Source organism: Sapajus apella, unplaced genomic scaffold (assembly GCF_009761245.1).
Source record: "Sapajus apella isolate SASKATOON/1434 unplaced genomic scaffold, GSC_monkey_1.0 scaffold63, whole genome shotgun sequence".
Lineage (NCBI taxonomy): Eukaryota > Metazoa > Chordata > Mammalia > Primates > Cebidae > Sapajus > Sapajus apella.
In genome coordinates, this window is record NW_022437003.1 from 6716844 (window position 1) to 6725353 (window position 8510).

The window sequence follows — 8510 nt, forward strand, 5'->3', positions numbered from 1 at the left end:
AGGAAGGAAGGAAGGAAGGAAGGAAGGAAGGAAGGAAGGAAGGAAGGGGAAAGAAAGAAAGGAAAGAAAGGAAGGAAGGAAGGAAAAGAAAGATAGATGAAAGAAAGAAAGAAAGAAAGAAAGAAAGAAAGAAAGAAAGAAAGGAAGGAAGGAAGGAAGAAGGAAAGAAAGAAGGAAGGAAGGAAGGAAGGAAGGAAGGAAGGAAGGAAGGAAAGAAAAAAGAAAAAAGAAAGAAAGAAGGAAGAAAAGCAAGCTAGAAAGAGGAAAGAAAGAGGCTGGGTGCGGTGGCTCATGCCTGTAACCCTAGCACTTTGGGAGGCTGAGGTGGGTGGATCACCTGAGATCAGGAGTTCAAGACCAGCCTGGCCATCATGGTGAAACCCCATCTTTTTTTTAAAAAAAAAAAAAAAGAAAAGAAAGAAAGAAAAAGAGAGAGAAAGAGAGAGGGAGGGAGGGAGGAAGGAAGGGAGAGAGGGAAGAAGGAAGGGGAAGGAGAAGAGGAAGGAAGGAAAGAAGGAAGGAAAGGAAGAAGGGAGGAAGGAAGGAAAGGAAAAAAGGAAGGGGGGAGGGAGAGAAGGAAAGGAAGAAAGGAAGGAAGGAAGTGAGGGAGGGAGAGAAGGAAAGGAAGAATGGAAGGAAGGCAGGAAGGGAGGGAGGGAGAGAAGGAAAGGAAGAGAGGGAGGAAGGGAGAGAAGGAAAGGAAGAAAGGAAGGAAGGGAGGAAGGGAGCAAGGGAGGGAAAGAGAGGGAGGCAGGGAAGGAAGGAAAGGAAAAAAGGAAGGGAGGGAGGGAGGAAAAAAGAGAAAGAAAGAAGCAAATTTTACCAAGTTTTTGATTTGGGCTAAGGTCAGATGTTGATGTAAATCTAAAACCATTATGGCAACTACCATTATGAAGAAATGCGCTTTAAAACTGATTTTCTTATTTTAAGTACAAGTTACCACAGCACAATTTCACCATAGCAGAAGAATGTAGATGGTCTCATGGATTCATTATTAAAATATTTGAAGTATATACAAATTGGATTCTTTGAATTATTTTTTCCAGCTCATTTGAGGTTTAGAGTTTCAAATCCAGTGTCAAAAATATTCTTAGTGACAAAAAAAAATATGTCCTTCTCAGTTGCTTTGCAGGATGTGGAAAAGATTACTGCTTCAGAGGAAATATATTTTGGAATGCATTGCATCCTGATGCTACAATTAGTTCTATTCTTGTTCTGAAAATGGAAAGGGGTCAGGGGCTCTGCATAACTGACACTAAGCAGCAGCGGCAGATGCAAGCTGGCAGCCAGCTCTCAGCCAGGAGCACTGGCTCGCTTTTGCCATCAGAGCCAACATAGACAAGTTAACAGAACACTTATGCAAGAATTATTGTTTCATTGTTCCTTTATTTGCTTCTACTTTGATGAGCTCAAACTTTTTTTCCCAAACATCAGACCTGTTATTGTCAACATTCCCTTAGAGCATGCTAGGTACAGTTATTTAAATGTGTTATAAAACCTCCCAAATATGAATGAAAAATACCTGCACTTACCTGAAATGCTAAGTACTGTAAGAATATAGTTCATTGCCTTTGTGCGTTTTGCTGAACTAAGAGAAACCTTACGGGTTTATTAACTAAAAGCCCAGAATAATGCAATTATTGGGATTTTCTTAATATTATACACTGGACCTGAATAATAATCTGAGAAATAATAATCAAGCAAACAACATTACTTGCTTTTAAAAGGCTAAAAACAAATGCCTAAAGTAGCAAGTGTTCTGCTGAAAATAATCACGCAAAATGCACATATCTTGCATGCCATCAAATCTGACCATTTTTCAGGACATCCTCCGTTATTGCATTCCACACCATTCACACTCCTTGGCAATTAAGCCACCCAAGTTGTGACACGCAGATTCTGGTTTAGCTCAGCTGGGTGCTGTGTAGTGCGGTAGCATAGATGAGTCAGCCAAATACCTCACCCCACACACCTCTCATACCTATCCAGAGCCCCCAAGATTGTGATTCCCAAATATACAGAAAGCTTACAGCACATTACCTTGGCCTTGGGGGTTTGTGCATTATTCAGAGTCAACTGAAATCTGGAGACACGGAATCATCTTCTCTAACACTGCGCTATACTACACTAGCATGCTCGCTTCAGCACATATACTAAAATTGGAACAATGCAGAGAAGATTAGCACGGTCCCCGCACAAGGATGACAGGCAAATCCGTGAAGTGTTCCATATTTTCAAAGATCATATGTTCTCACTCATAAATGGGAGCTAAGCTATGAGGATGTCAAGGCATAAGAATGATATACGTAATGTTTGTATTCATGTTAGTTTATTCATATTTCTTTGGGTAAGAACACTAAAACTGTCTCTGCATTTAAGATTCTGACTAGGCATGGTAGCTCACACCTGTTATGTCAGAGCTTTGGAAGGCCAGGGCAGGAGGCTCGCTTGAGGCCAGGAGTTTGATAGCAGCCTGAGCGGCATGGCAAAACCTCATCTCTACAAAAAAAAATGCAAAAAAAAAAAGTTGGCCAGGTGTAGTGGCATGCACCTGCAGTCTCAATTACCTAGAAGGATGAAGCAGGAGGATCCCTTGAACCCAGGAGTTCAAGGCTACCGTGACCTACAATGGCACCACTACACTTCAGCCTGGGTGACAGAGCAAGAATCTGTCTCTTATAGGGGCAGTGGGCAGGGGTGTTAGATTCAGATGAAGCAAAAAATGAAAATAATGTTTTAGGAATGCAAAATAAACCAGGTACAGTGGCTCATGCCTATAATTCCAGCACTTTGGGAGGCCAAGATGGGTGGATCACCTGAGGTCAGGAGTTTAAGAACAGCCTGGCCAACATGGTGAAACTCTATCTCTACTAAAAATACAAAAAATTAGCCAGGCATGGTGAGGGGCGCCTGTAATCCCAGCTGAGGCGGGAGAATTGGTTGAACCTCAGAGGCAGAGGTTGCAGTGAGCCAAGATTGGACCACTGCACTCCAGCCTGGGCAACAAGAATGAGACTCTATCAAAAAAACAAAAACAAACAAACAAACAAAAGGAATGAAAAATGAGTAACACCAGTAAAAATGTCACATCTCTGCCTTCTCAAAAATTGAATTTTATATAAAGAGCATTTTATTTGCCATTGAATTAAAACAAGATGTAAGAGCTCAGTATAACTGAATAGGTTTATATTTTCAGGCAGTTTCTGATGCTGTGAAAAGTATACTTTACATCCAAGAGTAATGACAATCATTATCAGCAACTTTCTTCAACATCTGATATCTCTCATAAAGAGTAACATGCTGCAACACTAACTCTAAAAGTGAACCAAAGTACAAAAAATTAATAAGTAAAAAATTAACAATGCAGAAGAGTGTCTACATAAAAGCAAACAACTGGACTGGCTTTCATAGATCATCTAGTCCCTTTACCAATTTGTTAACAATGAAGTTAATATAATTAAGATGGGCACCTTTCAGCCAGGGGCTGTGGCTTTGTGGCTCTTCGGCCAGCTTACTTTTGGTTCGAAGAAGACAGAAGTCAAAAAGACAGAGCAAGAAAGCAGTGATACCCCTTTTACCATTAGGACACATGGCAAATGATCCTAAAGATTTTGTCACTTGAGTCTTCTAGCCAAAATTGACTTGCAAACAAAACATTCTGAAATATTTGATAGCTGAACCTTTAAATGCAGCTATTTTTGCATTTTTCAATCAAAAAGAGAGGCTGTCCAGGCACCGTAATCCCAGCACTTTGGAAAGCCAAGGCACTGGTGGATTGCTTGAGTCCGGGAGTTTGAGACCAGCCTGGACAACATGGCAAAAACTCATCTCTACAAAAAAAATACAAAAAAATTTATTGGGTGTGGCAGCATGCACCTGTTGTCCCAGCTACTCGGGGGGCTGAGGAGGAAGGATTACATGAGCTTGGGAGGTCAAGACTTCAGTGAGCCATGATGGTGCCACTGCACTCCAGCCTGGATGACAGAGTGAGACTCTGTATCAAAAGAAACAAAAAGAGAGAAGCTAATGTTGAGCCTGTCAATATTTTTCCAAAGTCTTAGAGCTCAGGAAGACTAAGGTAAATTTAGATAAAGTTGAAAAATCTCATCCACATCTCTACAAGAAATGTTGGTGAGACTCAAAAAGCAAGTTAAACAAAACAGGCACAGTTCCACTTACATCCTTGGGAAACATTTTCTGAATACTAAAAATAAACAATTCTTAAATACAAGAAAAATACATTTAAATATCAGAAAAACTTGGAAAGTACATTTTTTAAAAATCATGGTTAGTACTCACAGAAGAAATAAGACCCGAAGGAACAAAAGATCATGTCTCAGGGCAGTCCAAGTTTCACATGAATCGAAGCATCAGTTACTCTTTAAATTATTATACCAAGATACCTTTAGACCTAGTTCTTATATTTTAGAATTGTGTTTAAGATTCCGAATCCAAAATAGCTAGCAGCATTTTACTTTGATTTCCTGGAATTACAGATTAACAGAGCTAGAAAGATAGTCAAGATGATTTGTTTCGATACCTATTTATAGATAAGTGAGTGTCCTGAGACCCAAACCGATGGAACGTAACACAGTGGCAAGATGAAAACAAGGACCCACATTCCTTGACTCTTAGTTTAATCTACTGAATCCTGGTTGTAATTTAAATTTTGAGATTGATTCCAACAGTAATTCCATGCATAGTTTACTACACAGGAGATTAAAAACAAAACAAAACAAAACAAAAAACCTGAAGTGGAGAGTAAGATAATAGTATAGAAACACTCCTCGAAAAAAATAAAACCCTCAATAAGCAAAAACTATTTGCATCACTTTTTTTTGGCCCTAAATTGCCAAATGTGTTGCCTAAACTCTTCATTTCCCTTTAATGCCACAGCCTAAATTAGAAGCACTGTCTTCCTTTTAAGAAAACACCTTTTACAGGTTTGCCATCTGAGGTTACAAATAACCCCAAAATCACAGCAGCTTAAAACAAAAAGGGCTTTCTCACTCATGCCAAATGTCCGTCTGGGTTCAATAGGGATGCTGCCGCAAGGCAACATTCAGAGACAGATCCCAAGAAGGTTTCATGGATTAAGAACCCCTACTCAAAATACGTTAATTACCTTGATTTAGCCATCCCACAATATATACATATATCAAAATGTCATGTTATATACCATAACTACACACAAATCATTGGTCAAACTAGTCACAACATCCCATCCAACCACATGGGGGTCAGTAAATGCAATACTAGAAAGCTGTGCCTGGGTGTAGGGAATCATGCCTGGAATCCCAGTGCTTTGGGAGGCCGACTCAGGAAGATCGCTTGAGGCCAGGAGTTCGAGATTAGCCCAGGCAACACACCAAGACTCCTGTCTCTTCAAAAATTTAAAAATTAGCCAGGCATGACTTGAGGCCCAGAGTTCAAGGCTGCAGTGAGCTACGATTGCTCCACCACACTCCAGCTTGGGCAACAGAGTGAGACCCCGACTTTCAAAAAAAACAAAACAAAAAAGACCGAAAGCCAGAACATATTTGGAGAACAGCGTAACTGCCACACCCTATATTTCTGAAACATAAGAAATTGAATATTGACTCCTGATTGAATACACAACAGTTAATGAGGTACTTAATTTTTAAATCATAAGCCAAAAGAAGCTAAAGAAAATGTCAGTAAGAATCAAGAACCTCCTGCAATACCCTTTGTTGAACCACCAGCTAACTCATGACACTAGCAGGTCACATGAGTTTCCTCATTTGTAAAATATGTAACAGGTGAGACAAGATAATTTCTGAGGTCCCGTCAGGCCTTATAAGACCTCCAATCCTAACTTACATGAATTTAAGAAGGACCCTTTACTGAATTAGCGATACTAAAGTCAAAATATTTTCTCTTAAAAATGCAACAAATAGGCCAGGTGCAGCGGTTCATGCCTGTAATCCCAGCACTCTGGGAGGCCGAGGTGGGGGGGGGGATCACCTGAGGTCAGGAGTTCGAGACCAGCCTGGCCCACATGGTGAAATCCTGTCTCTAATAAAAATACCAAAAATTAGCCGGGCGTGGTGGCGCATGCCTGTAATCCCAGCTACTAGGGAGGCTGAGGCAGGAGAATCTCTTGAACCCAGGAGGCAGAGGTGTAGTGAGCTGAAATTGCGTCATTATGCTCCATCCTGGCGACAGAGCCAGACTCGGGTCTCAAAAAAAAAAAAAAAAGTCTTAATTTCAAAAAACCATGCAAAAATATTTCTTGGTTGGCATTTGTTTTGCTTTCTTTGTTTTATTGTGCTTTCTCAATAATCACAGAAGCAGAAAATCTCACTTTGTTCAAGGAATTATAGCACATTGTTTGCACAGGGCTTGCATCAAAGAACCTTACACCGAAGTCTAGGAGCAGCTTTTCCAGCCAAAGCAAAATTTCTGCCTTCCGTTCATTCTAGACCTGACTATGCTCCACTACGTTTTGATACACAATCTTTTTGTTATTTATTTTTCTATGCCTGTATTTGTCCCTTTTCTTATAAGGTTGAGTGAATTCTAAACTCCACAAAGCAATAACGTAGTATTATATTTTTTCCTCATTGGAATCAGCTCATACGCTTTATGTGAACTAAAGTCACTCTGTCCAACCAGTTGATGAGATATGGGCACTCTTATTTATTCCTGATCATTAGGCTCATCTTGAAAGAAAAAGAACACTTAGTTTCCATAATATGTAAAGAGTATAAGCTCCTGTCTGATAAAGAAAAATATGAAATTGGAAATATCACTCCCTAATCCGTTCTAACAAAAGGTAGACTGTGAAGCAACTCACTTGAAGCCAAGACACTCTATTTAGATCCTATGTTAATAAACATCTTGATCTGGGCTGGACATGGTGGGTCAGTCCTGTAATTTCAGCACTTTGGGAGGCTGATGTGGGAGGATCACTTGAGGCCAGGAGTTTGAGACCAGCTGGCCAATACAGCAAGACCCTAAAAATTAGCTAGGCATGGGTGGTACATACCTGTAGTGCCAGTGACTCGGGAGACTGAGGTGAGACGATCACTTAAGCCCAGGAGTTCAAGGCTGCAATGAGCTGTGAGTGAACCACCACACTCCAGCCTGGGTGACAGAGCATGACCCTGTCTCAGTCAATGAATCAATAACTTAATCTGTGTAGTTAAGGAAGCTGAATATAGGGCCTAATGTGAAAAACAGCCTGGTCAGCTACTAAAAAACTCAGGTGGCTGGTCTGAACTAAGATTAAAGTTTACTCTTCTCTTTTCCACAAATGCTAAGATTCTATATGGGGTTTCTTCCTACCATTCAACGTGAGAAAAGGACAGACATTCTTGCTTTCCAGTTGTCTACAGAAGCCTGCTTTATCCATCTGGAAAAATAAACTTATATTTGAATAAACTCCAAGACTTATGAACCATATTTCCAAAATCTGACTTGAAAAGTCATTTAAAGCCGTGCAGAGTGGCTCACACCTGTAATTCCAGCACTTTGAGAAGTGAGGCGAGGAATCACCTGAGGTTGGGAGTTCGAGACCAGCCTGACCAACATGGAGAAACACCATCTCTACTAAAAATACAAAATTAGCTAGGCATGGTTGCACATGCCTGTGATCCCAGCTACTCGGGAGGCTGAGGCAGGAGAGTCACTAGAACCCAGGAGGCGGAGGTTGCAGTGAGCCGAGATCATGCCACTGCACTCTAGCCTGGGCAACAAGAGCAGAACTCCATCTCAAAAAAAAGAAAAGTTATTAAACATGTGCAGGGTGGGAGATAATACCAGGTCATATATCTGAAGTATATAAACTGCATGTAGAATTTATGCACTTCAGATATACATGAATGTTAAATAAACTTTGTCAGTCTTGAAAAATTATTTTCCAGCTAGAGCTAAGTCTTTGGCCCACAGACACTTTAAAAACTTCAGAATGGTTTCCAGTGTTGGGCCCAGTGGGTCTGTCTGCTGACTCCCTGCTGCACCTATTTACAACTAACTTGAATTATTATAATTAAAGATCTTCTCACAATTTCTAAACCCAAAATAATGTAGAGCATTGTTCATTCATCTGCATTATAGAAATAGATTTTTTTTAAAAATAAAGGTCTACCTAAACCCCAAGTCATTAAGTTAGAAACAAAATTACAGCTTGATGGTGGTGAAATAGCTCAGAAAGAACTGGAGAAATTGGATCATGAGGGCCTAAATTTTCTAACTACCTATGTTAACAAAGGCAATCTTAAATTAGAAGCATTTTTTTCTTCCAAGTAAAGCTTCTCCTCTACACAATTAAGGGGTTAGATTAGAGAGATAATTCCTAAGCAGAACACTTTGTCAGATTACCTAGGAAGCTCTTCCAAACACACATAACCACCCACACTTAGAAAGTGTCATGCTGTATTTTGAAAATGTTCCACAAAAAGATTGTGATACACACCTTTATTTGTAATTTTTTCTTTCTTTCTTTTTCTTTCTTTTCTTTCTTTCTTTCTTTCTTTCTTTCTTTCTTT

The 8510-nt window shown here is 40.0% G+C and overlaps 1 protein-coding gene, 1 long non-coding RNA gene and 1 other non-coding gene across 4 annotated transcripts in view; 2 read left to right on the forward strand and 1 right to left on the reverse strand.

Moving 5' to 3' along the window:
* RNF144B (ring finger protein 144B) overlaps positions 1-8510 on the reverse strand; it is a 193942-nt gene that overhangs the window by 157476 nt on the left and 27956 nt on the right. The gene's annotated exons all lie outside the window — the stretch shown is intronic.
* On the forward strand, positions 2133-2236 carry LOC116529857. Its single transcript, XR_004259707.1, has one exon. It is a non-coding gene; the product is annotated as a U6 spliceosomal RNA (small nuclear RNA).
* LOC116529826 overlaps positions 7774-8510 on the forward strand; it is a 24333-nt gene continuing 23596 nt past the window's right edge. Inside the window, exon 1 of the long non-coding RNA XR_004259690.1 lies at positions 7774-7785. This is a non-coding gene — a long non-coding RNA (uncharacterized LOC116529826). The remainder of the gene's footprint in view (positions 7786-8510) is intronic.